This window comes from Pogonomyrmex barbatus, unplaced genomic scaffold (assembly GCF_055798465.1).
Source record: "Pogonomyrmex barbatus isolate J1 unplaced genomic scaffold, ASM5579846v1 scaffold10, whole genome shotgun sequence".
Classification (NCBI taxonomy): domain Eukaryota; kingdom Metazoa; phylum Arthropoda; class Insecta; order Hymenoptera; family Formicidae; genus Pogonomyrmex; species Pogonomyrmex barbatus.
Window position 1 is genome coordinate 5,259,981 of NW_028297099.1, and position 17,014 is coordinate 5,276,994.

The following is a 17,014-nucleotide window of genomic DNA, read 5'->3' on the forward strand; positions in this document are numbered from 1 at the left end:
CAATTTGTGACAAATATGCTTTGGTTCTTTAAAATTAAAAGTAAATTTCGTCATATATTCTAATACATTGTATGACATTACATTTTTATGAAGTAAAAATCATTTAAACAAATCTTGGTTATGAATAATGTAAATATGGAAAGGTTTTGACTAATACAATGGCAACATACACGTTAAAGTTCTATTGTGCAAGATATTATTAATGTTAAACTATATGGCTACCAAAATTTCGTTATATAGTGCCGAATAAACGCATTTGCGAAGTATATACTCCCCTCAGTTATAAGCTTTCTAAGTTAACTAGTGGTATGACACAAAGTTATATGATTATGCCACTTCGTAACACATATAAAATGTAGAACATCAGAGTATGCTGGAGTTAGCTAATTCAGCTCTGTGTTAATATCGTAGATATATATGTACATCTACGTGTAGATCTACATGTAATAGATTGCACAATCTAAAATTCAAACTGTAATTAATACAAAATATTAAATAATTCCTAATTATAATTTTATGATCGTTCCATCACCGTCAGTGATAATAAATAATATACTGTTATCCAAAGTATATAGTTATCCTAAATTTTTAGAAAGTAATTATTTATTTTCAAAACTATGTATTATTATAATCTTAATTAACAGTCTAAATTAATAATAAGCTCATCTTTCGTATAGCTGAAAATTTCCTAACTCCAGAATAATATAATAATATAATAAGAATAATATAAAGTTTGTTTTAAAGACGCATATTAATGCTGCCATAATTGCCCGAAAAATAATTAAAATCAGATTAAAATGAATAAATTGATTAAAATGAATAAAACAAGTCTCTATGCGACAAACGAATTCAATCGCGCTATCGATCGAAACTGAAAAGCCGGTATCGAGAGAGAGAGAGATCATCGATAATCTATATCGAAGTCGGCGAGTGACTTTCTATCGCAAGGCGATGAGAATGTGTCGTCTTTCGGTAACCGTACCCCAAAGTGTCCCGGACTCATCAGCCATGGTAACACCGGGGGCTTACTCGACGCGGCCGACTTAACTCAAGCTCGGCGGAAACTTCGCGTGAAGTAGATTACTGTACCACCGTCCGCACGTAGCGTCTACGCAGGTACGACGTGATACATACAAGATGACGATGGTCGAAGTGCTTCATAGGATTTTGGAATTAACGTACCGCACGGTGTTCCTCTGTGAAGCTCGACGCAGGCAAATTCGAAGCGAACAGCCACCAAAGTCACGTATGTTTGATCGCGCTAATGCGTAACTATTTGGTTAAAACGTCAATTATTTTTGCATGAGAAATTTTTACGGGTTTTTATACTCTAGTTGACGATGTGCAGCAAATTTTTGCGTACAAACAAACATTCGACTATTAGCGATTTTCGTTCTTCACGGTACGATAGTTCAATGTTCGCTTCAGTAACTAGACAGTTTATTTGTTTTGCAGATTTTGCCACGACACGTTGGTCATAATTCTGCATGTGTCTATAAAATTGGCGATTGCCGATGACAAGTCGATCGAAATGTTTCGGCAATTAAGGGATAATTAGATCGATCGCATTGAGAAAGATAGAAGTAACCAAGAGAGAATGAAGCAGAGAGATCCGCAGACAGATCCGCAACGGATTGCTGAGCAATAAGGAACGAAGAGAGAAGTGAAGAGAGAAGTGAAGAGACGTGTGTGTTCCTGGCGTTCCACCTCAGGGGAAGTTTCCCCTTTGACTTAGTGGCGTCGCGCGATGCATTATGCAAGGTGGTAAGATCTGGTAGGGAACTGCCTGTCTTTCCGACTGTCTCTACCGTTACGTCGCGACGCGTTCTCGTCACAATCGCTAAACCATCGCGCGCCGCCGTGGAGGGAACAAAGACGAGAAACTCGTGCAACTCCGTTGAGTCGAATTAGCACTGGTGGATATTAACGATTCAAGTAGGCAGCCGAGCCGAGCAGGCTTGCGCGTAAATTAAACATCGCTCGATATTCCTCATCGGTTATATTTCGGTACTCGCGATTTAATTATTAAGTTCTTTAAATTCCACAGGCGAAGGATACCTGGAAACACAATTCTTCGAACACATATCTTTTCGATTGAATGTAAATTTAAGAGCATACATAATATAAGGCATACATATTTATAAGATATTTTAGGAGTTCAATCTCGTGAGAAGATATGAGGAATATATAAAAATATCTGCTACGAGAAAATTTTATTTATTCAGATTATTTCAGCTATTGTCTATCCTTCTCCAATTTTCGCCTCGTTGTAAAAACGTCAAAGCTTTCATCTATTTGACGCAATCCATTCGTCCATCGCTTTTGTATCAAAAAGTTCGTTTTTTGTTCTAGATTCGTTAACGTTCCGATAAAGTGACAAAAATCAACAAATGTAATCCCTACGTTTTAGAAAGAGCGCAACATAAAATAACGTAAAGTAAATTTTGCAAATAAATTTTGATAACTCATCGCCGTTGAGATTATTCTAAGGTATGACGAGAATGTGTCGCCTCGCAACGCCCGCTCGTCCCTCAATTGCCTATCTCGCTTAGAGTCCTATCTAGGCTGGTCTTAACATGGTAATCTATGTGGCGTATGCGTGGCGCGTGATGCGTTACACGTGAGGTGTACGTACTGCATGATTCGTAGATATCCGATACATAGCATTGCATTGTAACGGCTGCGGCATGATCGGCGCTCAGCCGATGTGTCAACATGCTCTTTCGGATCTACAAACTCGCTTACCCCGCGACTTACTTCTTCGTTAAATTGCTCGTGAAAAAATATATGCGATGCCTTGTATGTTACAGATACGTATCTTGCATACGATAAAAGTTTCAATAAAGACAAATAAAATGAAATTGACATATAATTTCATCTGACATTGAACTATGCGCTTAAAATAATTCCTCGTGTATTGACAACAATAAAGATATTTTTATTTAACTAAAATAGCGATAAGTTCATTCTGTGATAAAAATTCTCATTGTGACAAGAATTAAAGGATTTTTATAAATTATTCTATCACGTATTTATAGCCTTTTCATGCAACGTACCACGCTTTTAAATTTAATTAAATTTAATCCTAAAAATTAATATTGATGCACATTAATATTGCGCTAATATTAAATGCATGTTTTATTAAGTGCATTTTTTTTACATATCTTTGAGTGTAATAAATAAAAATAAATATTAATAATAAAGGATTTTATGAAAAATTGTAACAGAGAAAATTTTTTTTTATAGTTTTTGTAATAATTCATTAACATTCACTGCTATAATGTATCGATAACTTACACAGCGCGTCGAAACCAACTAAATGCATCCTGCACAAATTGGATCACCAGGTTTGTTTATGAGGAAGCAAATATTTCGTCGCGGCCACGGTAAATTGTTTGCCCGCGGCGAACCCACGCTGCGCGCTTTTAATTTGCACGGCTGGCCTGTCATCGAAATGGAAAGCCCAAAAATGCGAACCGGGTGAAAATTTAAGAGCATAGTGCTGGCGAAATATGAGCAACAAAAATGTATCATCTAACGTTGTTCACTTTGATATAAAATAATAATAGATACAGGTAATAATTAGTTGATTTATCCAGTACTCTCAAATATACATATATCACGTTTGAAACTTGAAATTGTTCGTAATGAAAATTTTATGTATATTGTTTCATGCTAATAAGGACGCGTCACGCATTGTGCGATGTTATTTTTGCAAATAACGGAAATTTCGCGGAAGAGCAACAAATGCGGAATGAACGGTGCGGCCTGTCACGTAAACCGTACGTGTTGCGATGGTCGAACGTATGCACTTTTCAACATGTGGCACACGTTGAAGACGATACACGAGCGCGGCGTTGACTCCGGGGGCGAGTGATATAAAACCGCACGAAATTGTTGCTCCCCTGGCGGAAATAGTGTTCGCCCCGCATCCGGAATTTGGGACGTTTTGGGACGTTCATTATCCAGTAGCAGCCTCGCTTAAACGCGAGCACGTATCCCGCGCGATAAATATATTGCGATATATACGGGGAGGAGAAACGTTACTCGCTGCACTTTATGTAGTAATATTCTTTGACGCTTTTATTTCTCTTTTAATAATTTATTTAAATCTATTTAATGAATGTGAATTTATCCGTTTGAAAATTGAAAGTTAATCATGCCATTAAATGTTACAATACTGGAATTTCTTTCGAAATTTTAATAAGCTAGTAACAATTTTCGATAAACAGAGAGAGATCCATTGTGACAATTTGTGGAGAGAAAAAATTACTAAATATACAAATTATTCCATAAAGCTTCAAAAAAATATGTATTAATAAAATCTCTTCGGTATTTTCTAATTTTACCAGTCTTGACCTCTTTCACCTTTAATATTATTCTGTCTCGACAGTGATATATACGAGTGAATTTATGATGTGAAACACTTACTAATCACGATTGAATTTAGCTTCGCTAATCGCATCTCCATAGAATAACAATGGATACAAAGATATGTAAAATAATAATCGAAGATAGGAGCGAGGTAACGATCGTTGCAAAAATCATTCGATTGCCATTACTTGCGTTTTCATATCTCTCTTCCTCGCTACCGACAGAACAGTATTTGGTATCGGAAATTGAGTTGATGATTCCAATCCATATGCAACATCTTTCCACCTTTATAATAACCGTATTCGAATGACGAAGATATTTGCATGTACAATCGCAGCCGCGATTTTCATCGCGTTTAACCCTTTTGCTGTTGGACCCTCCACGAAGCAATTTTCATGCAAATCCGACTATATTTTTGCATTTTTGTCTGCCATATTGGATCTGTCATCTCGTATTTCTTCGAAACAGATGCAACAAAATACTGAAAGAGCATAATTTATAGATGCATGGATTTACGCGGCGGATAACGATAAAAGAGATAGTATTAAATTGGTGTTAAGAACGAATGCCAACGGGGGAGAATTACTGTATATTTCGCGTACAGCTGGCAATAACCAACTAAAATCCGGCGGATTATCCTCTTTGTAGAAATAAATGCCAGCAATATGAGTAAAGTTGAAAGAGACTCTTATTAAACCCTTTGAACCTGCAAACGTCCGGCACGTGTGTGCGCGAAACACGCCCCCCCCCCGCACAATATGAAATCTGAACAATTTTTTAAATATTGCATTTATCCAATCAAATTATTTTTATAATTACATCAGTTTTATCTGCAATTTCTGTTCTATAGTGCTATCGAATTCTGTTTCGAATTACATTTACCAGCTTAGCTAATAAACGCGAGGTTCCGATTCTCATGATTTCACCAACTATGCATTACGCGAATTTCATCGAAAGGACCTGGCGATTTTCCTAAGCGGTAGCATTTACCGTCAGCATGCATCGAAACAAATATTCCTGCGACGGAAACGCTTGATACAACCCGTGAAACCGGATTCTGGTCGAATTCAATTAGCCCTGACCTCAACCGTTCATCGATCGAACGGGGAGAAACGGACTCAATCGAGTACTTAACACGTATTCGAGCACTATCGCGCGCAACGCTCGCTAGCAGACCTCCACAAGGAAGTTATATGTTAAGATCTGGACCGCAAACCGCGATATCTCACGTGCAGACGAAATTACTTGGAAGGGAACGGGAAGGGGTGGGGGAGGGGAGGCGGGGAGACCTCGAATTTTCGTGCGCTAATGCGGAATCGCGGGTCCGCTTCATGTCTACTCGCTCGATAACGTTACATACCGTTTAGCGTTTCTAACATCGTCGACGCACATCGAGACGCGGATGTTAATTATTTCGGCGGTTTCCCCCTCAGAGTTTCCTAATCACTTACGGAGCTCGATTAAGCATTGTGCTTAACAGGTGACCTGACCGCAGGACGCGTTCCATCGCGGCACGTTAGAGAAGTTATGCATCCGGCGAGCTCGTCGAGAGTTACCGCTTGAAGTTATCAACTAAAGCATTGTTCAATGAAACATTTCATCGCAAAGACATCATGTAAGAAGTTGACAACCATGGAAGTGGATCACGGAATCAGCTTAAATCGAGTTGATTTTTAAGTACTACTTGTCAAATATATATTAATGTCAATTAAATACTTTCTCTTAACGTTGAAATTTTTAAGATATCTTGCATATTTTATATATTTTATATTAATACTTTATATAATTTTTATTATTTGCAAATTGACAGTTTGGTATCATATATATCTAGAAATTATTCCTCTTTTTCTCCTTGTTTTAGTTCCCTCCCGTTACTACTTTTCTTCGATTATTATGTATTATTTGCAAAAGAGTTTCTATATAGCTGCATACCTATGTATGTGTAGATGTAATACGGCATGTGGATATGTGTATATGATATGTGTGTGTGTGTGTGTGTGTGTGTGTGTGTGTGTGTGTGTGTGCGCGCGCGCGCGCGCGCGCGCGCGTGTGCATATAAATGTATATGAGTGTCCGCAATGCGATGAGCCTCTGGGTCCGTGGGTTTGCTAAGCCCAAATGACTGTGCGGATCAGTCATCCCTGTGGGATCCTAGTTCTCGTATAGTACGATTCCGAAATAGGTCACTAGCAGTAGCACAGTTGTAGGTTTGCGTCATCGCCAAATTGCTTTGCACCCAATATTTTTACACAAGCCGACCTGCCGTTTCATCACCGACGTTACAGGGGAGCCATGCGGATTGATATATCGCGCTCGCAGTACCGAAAGCCGTCGCGGTCGAAATTTTGCTGGCAAAGTTTGAAAAATGCGACAGGACCGCGACGGCGGCAGCCGCGGCCGCTCGTTCACGTTGTCGCGATGTTGATCGCCGATGGTGTCGGCGTGTCCAATTCCGCGGCATTATCGTGGACAGAAAACGTCGCGTCGCGTGGCATACAACATCAACCGTAATTTAGTGGGCCGTATTATGCAAGAGTCACGGGCGCTAATGGCCGCCGCAGCTCTGTGTGCGGTTAATTAAATTTTATTACAAATAATATAACGTGATATTACGCAGAGCGACACAGGGCGTACATTTCGGCTTCGTGCGGAGGTTTTGCGAGAAATTCGCACCCCGCGGCTCCGAGTGAAATATTAAATCGAGCTCGTGAATTTCTCTCATACGATTCTATCTCAGAGTGCGAACGACTAACCCACGTAATTAATTCATTGCTCGGCAACGCATGTAACGCTTTACATGCTTCCGCATATACACACATATATAGTGCACTCCATTAAGATTTAAAATGTTATATGAGAAGTAAAACGCCATAGAATAATACGTCCATCATTTCCACGAATTTCTTGACACGTTAAATGTCGTTATTGCGTGCATTATCGCAATTTTAATTATGAATATATTATGTTACTAATAAAACATCAAAAAACAATTGCAAACTTTTTATGCCAAAATATATTAATATTTATTTATAATATATATATATATATATATATACGTATATATATATATATATAAACGTATATATATATATATATATATATCACCCGAATATATATATATATATATATATATATATATATACGTTTTAACTCTGATATAAAATATAATTTTTCGAAAAAAATTTATTTAATGTTACATTTTTGCCTAGAGTGATAATAAGTTATTAACAAATATTGGTAAATTTACAGTAAAAAAATGAAGATTAAATCGTTAAATTCACTATATTTATATATTGCTGTTACTATTACGTTAATTATTCAATTTTGCATTCAATATGATTTACTGTTACTTCGCTAGAGATATGTACCTGCTTCCATTAATTTGTTATCAGTTAATTTGCATACTTGTATTGATTTTCATTCATTTTTGAAATGCATTCTTTATTTTTATTTTTCTGAAATTACTAATATTTTTGCTAAATTATATATAATTAATATCCTGTTTTTAAAATTAAATTATAGTAACATATTATTAGTAACATTATATGACTCATATTATATAATAATAATAATAATAATGTTATTAATATTTATATATATTAATGCTAAATATGAATTATTGGTAATTAATATCTTTATTTATATCTATTTGTACGTATATATTCTGTATTTATATTTTTATCAGATGACAGAATTTTATATTTTAGGACTTATTATTATCGAATTAATAAATATACATAAATATTCTTTTCAAATTACTTTTCTTATCATATATCAATAATAAATATTTCCTTTAAATTTTATCTTTTATTTTTTAATTTTACTTTTTACTTTTAAACTTTAAATATTGGAAAGTGATATAATTATATTAAATAAGAATTAAAATGTAATTTATTAAACATAAATACAAATAAATGTTTAAGTCTATTATACAACTCATATGTTAACAGAATTATTAATTATATAAGTTTCACAGATTTACAACTCCAATAAAAAAATTTTGTCACTCACCGATCCGATGCGCAACAGCGGAGTGAATCTGCCATGTAGCTACGATGATTCTGTAACACAGAAACAGAACATTCAAATTATAGCAGCGCTCTAAAAGATAAATATTTTAAAAAGTAATTTTTATACATATCGAATCTACATATTTGTTTTTCAATTAAATATTTATTAAAGTAATAAAATAATTTTTTTTTAAATCTTTATAGAAATAGAGACGTATAAAATTTTAAACTGTTTTTTTTCTCAAACTATAAATTTTAAATTATCAAAATTTAACAATCCAAATAAATGTAAAACTAATTAATTTTAATTTTGTTAACAATATATATTTGAAAGAAATGTATATTTACCCCAAGGTTGCTCCGCCGGTGCCCGATACCTCTCCTAGGCCTCCTCCTCCTCTCAAGGGGTGGGTCATTGAATGTCCTCGCAGCACTGGATACTCGCGAAAAACACTCGCGAATTATTATAATCGCGCGCGGACTAATTTCAAATAAAAGTCTTTCGCGCGATACTTTACGGCACTCCTTCGCAAGATGAGGAAAAGTCTTTTAGTCCGATCACGACACTCCCGAAGTAAACGCGCGGCGCGACGAACTGGCTGCAGTTCGTTCGTTCACTTAAAAATCGGCGGCGGCAAAATGACGGTCGGTAAAAATCGACATTTGCCACATAAGAGCCGTTGAACGACTCGTGGCTATGCTGTGTTAATACATTATTAATAACAGTAATATTAACTAAAGTTAATATTAAAGTTATTAATAACGGTGCAACGGGTACTGTTGGCTTCTTCGTCTTTGGGATTCCGTTGGGGAACCCAACAGAATCCCTCGGAATACTGAGCCCCTCTGCCACGTCAAGGCCGTACCCTTTGGAGGGGTTAATATTTAAAAGTCATCAATTTCAAAGAAATAAGTCGCGTGTAATATATGTATACTTTGTTATAGAGTCGTCGTTTCAGTACGCTTACGAATTATTAATCACATCACTTAATAAGCATGTATTATTATAACATATTTCATAACATATAACAACGTTTAGTATTAAAAAAATACGAAGAAATGCGGAGCGACGCGTACCGTGACCTGTCCGTACGAACGCCGATGAATGAATGGTAGCACGTGAATCATTCGTAAACACGACACGCGCTACTCGCCGTATGTACACAATGGAGCACGCTACACGGCGCGTAAATATTTCTAAGGCTACTCTACCACGGTACGACGAAAATATTCAATAATTTTACAAATAATATTTAAAACTTACACGAAACATTACAACATTTCTTAATAACAGAACATTAAATAATGTACATATATTGTATATATTTTGTAGAGAATTATTATTTCGATACGCTTATGAATTAATTTGCCGTATAGGAGTTATGGACGATCGTGGCTATACTAATATATGATTAATAACATTAATATTAACTAATGTTAATATTAATATTATTAGTAACGATGTAATGGATACCGTTAATTTCTTCATCTTAGAGGTATGAAACCCCTTGGAATACTCAACCCCTCCGCCACGTTAAGGCCGTACCCATTGGAGGAGCTATCAATTACAAAAAGTCATAAACTTTAAATAAATAAATAAATCACGCGAAATATGTATGTATATATATATATATATATATATATATATATATATATATATATCTTATTAACGAGTCATCGTTTCGGTACGCTTGCGAATTGTTATACGTGTCAGTTAATAAGCATTTACTACTACATTCATAAGATACAGCAATGTTTAATATCATTTACCATTAAAGAAATGCAAGAAAATGCGGAGCGACGCGCATCGCTACCTGTTCATACGAACGCCAGGGACTGAATGATAGCGCGTGGACCGCTCGTAAACACGACACGCGCCACCTCCATACATATATACATACATACATACATACACACGGTGCGCGCTAGCTGCGACACGTAAACAATTATCAAGGCTAACAAAATGTGTATAAGATGAATATTCAACAATATTACGAATATTACAAATAATATCCACCTGATACGCTATAACATCTTTTGATAATTCAATATTAAATGCTGTACTCGTTATATTTTGAATATCTCTTCTATTCTGAATAGTCTATTATTGTGCATTTACCATTTTGTTTAATAGACTCATTATGATTTATCAAAGATAGATCTGTATATTATATATTTTATATATAATAAACAATGTTACAATAAATAAAATAGCTGTCGTTATATGCCGTGTGTGTGTGTGTGTGTGTGTGTGTGTGTGTGTGTGTGTGTGTGTGTGTGTGTGTGTTACAAAATACTATACAAATTATAATAAAATTCTCAGAATAAGATATAAAATAAAATATAAAATATTTTAAAAATGCCGAATATTAAAGGTATTTGAATTAGATTATATTACATTTATATTAGATTATATTTTATTATTATAAAAATAATCGTTCGTAATTATGGAATCTATTATGTACGTGTATATATCGTTTCGAATAGAATAAATTATATTATATTAAATACTTTTGATAATATGTTTGCAAATTTTTATATTTCACACAAAATTTAATTAATATGCTGTGAATGTATTAAAGTTTATTTTAGATTTCTATCATAAAGAGGCTGTGTAAAACTCGAATCTTTGACGCTTTTCCACGATGTTAATTGTTCTTTCGTCTTGCTTTTTATGTTACGAGTATAAATGTTAATATTATTATTGTATGAAGTTTTAATAGTAAGATATTATACAATATGTGATGTAAATATTTTATATAAAAGTATATAATATCAAACAATAAATGACGCGCGCAAGGCATGCGCTTTGTAATGTCCTAATTATATAATGAAAAACATAAAAGAGAATAATATTTTCTCAGATTTAAAAACAATGTTTGCAAAATTACACTATTGTTATTTATTATTTTTTATTCAGTTTCTTTTATTTGTAAGACATATCCTATCGATTAATTATTTATGTTTATGTACATATCTGTAAAATAAATTACAAATATCACGCCAGTATTTTCACAATAAATTATATAAGATAGATACAGAAATGTGATAATAATTAATGCATTAATATAATGAGTATGTATGCATATGTAATTATATACAGAATAAATCAACGAATATATTCCAGGAATAAATATTGATTCTTATATCTTTGCTATCATCTATTATCATCTATCATCTATTATAAAAAAATAAATCTATGAAATCTTATGTTTACTTTATAATATAACTAATACTTATAATATTGTATATTCTTATCTCGATCCATAAATGCATAATTTCTATTAATTATATTTTCACGAATCTATTGCCTTAATACAATAAGAAATAATTTATAACTCACAAATACAATATACAATAGCAAATTTATAATTATAGGAATATAACAATATTATAACTAAATTGATTTGCAAAATCAATGTAATAATCAAACCACAGCACCAGTCAAATTAATTGATAGAATATATCATTATTGTACATATATTATATTCTTATTTATTTTTACATAGATATGTGATACAAAATAATTAATATAATTTTTAAACGACATGGTTGTATAGATATAATCGTAAAATTAATCATCAAAATGTTACAATTTTGCGGCATTTTGTATTGCGTTAATATTAACTATAGGCAACTTATAATCTCCCGCAATAAACAAAATATTAACAAATGATCGATGTATCACGGTTTATTTGCTATTCGTAACATTCGATCCGGCGATTTGTTTGTGTTATCCCATGCTCCAAATTTGGAAAATGACTCAATTACATCTAAAACGATGAAAAATTCACAGCATTATATAAATATAGCATGATATTTAAATCTAAATATCATGAAGTACTAATTATCATTCATAAATGTCATGATAAAACGATAATTTATAATACTTAACATTTTTTTATTATTCCAATTCTTAAAATAGTCCGGATGAATAAATCGTATGTAATATTTGCTTTGAAATATAACTCTTACTTTGATACATGTATGAGTTATTAATTTATGAATTATTAAAGTGAAATTAATTGTCTCACAATCTGATAAACGTCACTTATTCACAGAAAGTGATCGCGTTTCGAAGGATAACACGACACGAAGCGACGCTACCTACCATTTTGACTTTCACCATACGATTATAATAGCGTGGCGATCTAGCATGAACAACAATTCGCTGTATATACCGCAACAACAAACATCGAAACTGTACGCCAATTGTTTTGTTATCCCAGATATGTAACTCGCTAGTGTCGAATATTCCGCTATTTAGATGTTTTAGATTTTAATATCAATTTTCATAATTAGTATATTATTATTTTTGTTATTCAGAATTAATGATAGAAGAGGAATGATAAACAATTATATACAACACACTAATACTGAATTTATTTTAAAAAAATAGTGAAAATGAGGACTGAGTAAAATTTATTTGTATAATATGTGCGTAATGTAAAAGATATTTTGCGACAAGCTATAATATTATAATATTAATAGAAATGTTTCATTACGAAGATTATATACAGTTAAAAGTCTTCTTAATAAGAGACTGATGTCAGAATTATAACAACCATTTCCGACAATGATTCGCTCAGTAATTATATAATTTCTGCATTAATCTTCTTGACTTTAATCAATCTTTTAAATATGGTTGACAAATAAATATGAAATATTCTCATATTATATTTTAATTTGTTTTAAATAATTATCAAAATTTAATTTTTCTGACATTCGCAGGAAATTATAAAGTAATAATAAACGATTGATAAAAGATTATAATTTATAAATTAATTTAAACCTATGAATTTTCTTTAAATAATAAATTCATTAATAAATAAAAAATTCATTAATAAATTCATCCATAATCTGTTACAAGATATATAGAATATACCTCTGTATAATTTAGTAGACTAAATTGTCTGGTCGATTTAAAATCAATGTGAGAAATTTATTTACATTTTTAATAAATCTTAGATATAACAGTAGCACCATTATTAGCATTAAAATAATACTTATTCTGGAAATTTATTCTAAAAGAATCTTTTTTTCTTTCTTTTGTATATGTAACTAATGTGCGCGTACATGAGTTATGTTCTTCAAGAAAAAAAAAAGAAAGAAAAGAAAAAGCTTTCTTTTCGTAGATTAATAATTTTTTAATTTATATATATAAATTAAAGGTACATATGAGGTACAGGAATGTCACAAGAAGAATATCAATATTTTGGAAAACATATCGCTTATTACCCGTATTTGCGTGCTCACCGATGTTGAAATTATCCCCTTGGTTAGCGAACATCGTCGGTGGTGCAAAACGACGCCGGTGGGTATGATTTAGGTGGAATAGCAGGACCATTCTTTCGGGAGGATAATTCGCCGGGCGGTTCGTCCGGCGGTTCATTCATAATGCACAGCCATTTATAATGTATGTATGTATGTAGGAACGATGCATGCAGGTATAATTACAACTCCGGCCCTCTATGCTGCTCATCCCGCACGGCGTCCCATCTATCCCACCCTCATTCGAGTAAACCGACGCTCTTTCCTAGGGGGTCTGACCGCGTTGCGGGTCATCTTTTCTATGCCTTGTCGGCCGTTCGCCAGACAGCCATCCTAACTGCGTCGCCGTGCAGATCGCGCTAACGAGCGTTTGCTATATCTTGGCTCGCTTTACCGATTAATAGTCGGTTTTAATGGATTCTCCGATGACGCATTACGAACGCATTACTCACGTTTTATTTTGCTATCAGTTAAAAAAAAAACTTTTTCTTGTAGAAATAATAAAATGACACTGCCAGTAATAAATTAAAACTTTAAGTAAAATGACATTTACTGAATATGAATTTTTTTCATTATTTAACTTTAACTAATTTAATATTATAATTATATAATATGTATAAGATCTATTCTTTAGATATTTAATTTGATTTTCTCTATCATTTTTGACATTTAAAATTTTTAAAAATTTTTGCAAACTTGAGATAAAATACAATTTAACTAATCTTTATATTTTTAGGTGATATGATCAGCGGGTTGGTTTGTTAAATTTTACCGAATGATTTCAAGATGCATTGGATTTCCGTTAAACACTCCTCTTATTGATTATAAGCTAAAAAAGGAACATAAGACATCTTATCAAGAAAGATGTTTTAGTCTGCCATTTTCCTGCTCTTTCGAATATCTCTATCTACTCGCAGGGCAAAGCGTACAAGCTTCGTGGAAACGACCGGGATAGCAAGGTAGAAAGCGAAGGACGGGGAATGACGGAAAATCCAAATTGCCACACAAAGCTCTCGCGCAATCAGGTTCCCGGTAATCCTCGCGCCTTCAAGTACTTCGGCACGATCGCGAAAGCCAATTATGTGGCTGACGTACGTACAGGTGCGGCTTTAAAGCGGCTAGACAACCGGCGGATACGAGAGTACATAGGCACGAAAAGTGCATTCCGACGGAGCGCGGAATTACTCGATTAGAGTTAATTCGAATTATGCTACAGTTCGTTATCAAAATCGCTAATTGTTAATTGCTGCGCGCCGGCCTCGCACGCAGACGTATATGGGACGCGTCGCGAAGAGCGAGAGACGTCACGTTCTGTCGCCACGATAAAAAGCGCAACAACTTCGAGCGTAGGGTTGAAGTCACAAAATCCGTCCAGAATTCGCATCGCGCGAACAGTCGACGACTTGCTTCCCGAACGTTTATCTCGATCGCGGCTTCAAATCCTTCGGATATCTCAATATTTTCTCCATCAGACTGCACTGACGATCGTCGTCGAAAACGCAACAACTGCATCTCGCGGGAAAATATCTTCAGCCAATTCTCATCCTTCTCTCCGCTATTTCGGTGTGAGGAAACAGCAAGACGCATGTCCTCGGCGGGATACACCCCGCGTTTCTCGATCTTCCGCCTTCTCGTGTGCTCCTGCGGTCGACTCTTGCCGCTGATAAATTGCGGGCGGCGAGAGTGTGGAAATTGCATACGTCGTTGCAACGCGCGTCCCCGGTGTGCAGTAATCGTCCTGGATGTGCGCGCGACGCTCGAGGGTAAAGGAGAGGAGAAAGCGAAAAGAATAGGAGAGTAGGCAAAGGAGAAAGTATACCCATTACGGTACGAATGTCCAGACCGAGAATCCTCTCAGGATGGGTTCTCGTTAGTCCTACGTGGCAGACTTACGGCACCCAGGACTCGTCCCGCCTCGGCCACCCATCATGGCTTCGGAACGAGATGTACCAGCGAGGCAAGAGCGTTAGTTTCCTTCCTCTCAAATTACGCTCGTGGACTTTCCACCAAGTAGAATCAGTCTCCTCGAGAACATATCCAGCCATGTACGCGTATACATGTTACATATAACATAGAAATTAATTATTAAATCATCGGAACAGTCGATAATCCAATCTAAAAAAAAACAGCATAAATTGCATGATTATTTAGTTAATATGACAAATTTTTATTTGGTTGCACAGTAGAAAACAAAAATTCCTCCACAAATATTCGACTTGTCAATGCTTACAGCTCTCGATAAATTGATAGAGATTATTGGTAACGTAATTCCGCTCTCTCTAAATGTGAAAGCTGCTTTTTCTACTTACTATTAAACATTTTTATTTATTTGACTCGTGAGATAATAAATCCTTTTGAAAAAATGATCTAAAATCGGCACTAAATATCACGTTATCATTTTGATTGTCTTCTATGTTTGTTGCTCGCTGCTTGACAAAGTGGAAAATACATCCTCGATGATTCTCAGCTTTCCCTCGGCACATTTTTAGGAAAGAGAGAGAGAGAGAGAGAAAGAGAGAGAGAACAGCGCACAAGATGGCTGGCGGTACACACGTATCCGGCGTGAGTAACAGGGAAATCCGAGAGCGAATTCGGGCGAAGGAGGAGCCGGCCTGCCGTCGGAGGTTTGATTTATATGTTAATCGCCAGACAGCAGTCGCTGCCGATGTCGGCAAGTGCACAGCTTGCTGCGGCACTCTTTTACTCCTCGTAACAATTCTCGAAATATCACGTATAAGTAGACACCGGTTATAGGCAATATTGCCAGAGGCAATATCGATAGATACGACGAGAAAATCACGAGTTTTAATCATCAGTTAATTTCCGACAAAACTGTCGGAAGGATTAGTTTAAATTAATAGTAATATAAGCAATCATTCATCAAATAAGCAATAATTAAAAAAAAAAAAATGTAACTGAGAGAAAGAGAAAGGGAGAGATTTTTATTTTATTTTATTTTCTCGAATATAAACTGAAATCACATTTAATTCTAAAAAAGCTTAGGAAATACTTTCGGACAAATTTATTTTATTCTTCGATAATTGGGAGTCTCTTTCTAAAGCTTAAATTTCATTAGTCTTTGTACACATTTACTTTTAGAAACCATCGACAAAACTGAATTTGCAGATATTTATATCGTCATCAAATATCAAAGTTTGTATTATTTCGGACAGATATATATAAAGGCGCAAGTAATTATTAGACAGCAGATCAAAATTCTCTGCAAAACCAATGATAGATAGGTATGAAAATGATACATTTCCATAGGTTCAATGAACCTGTGGAATTATTAGAATTTCATAAGCGATATATTGAAAACCGCTACTGTCCATGTTCGAATTCCGAATTCCTTAGTTGAA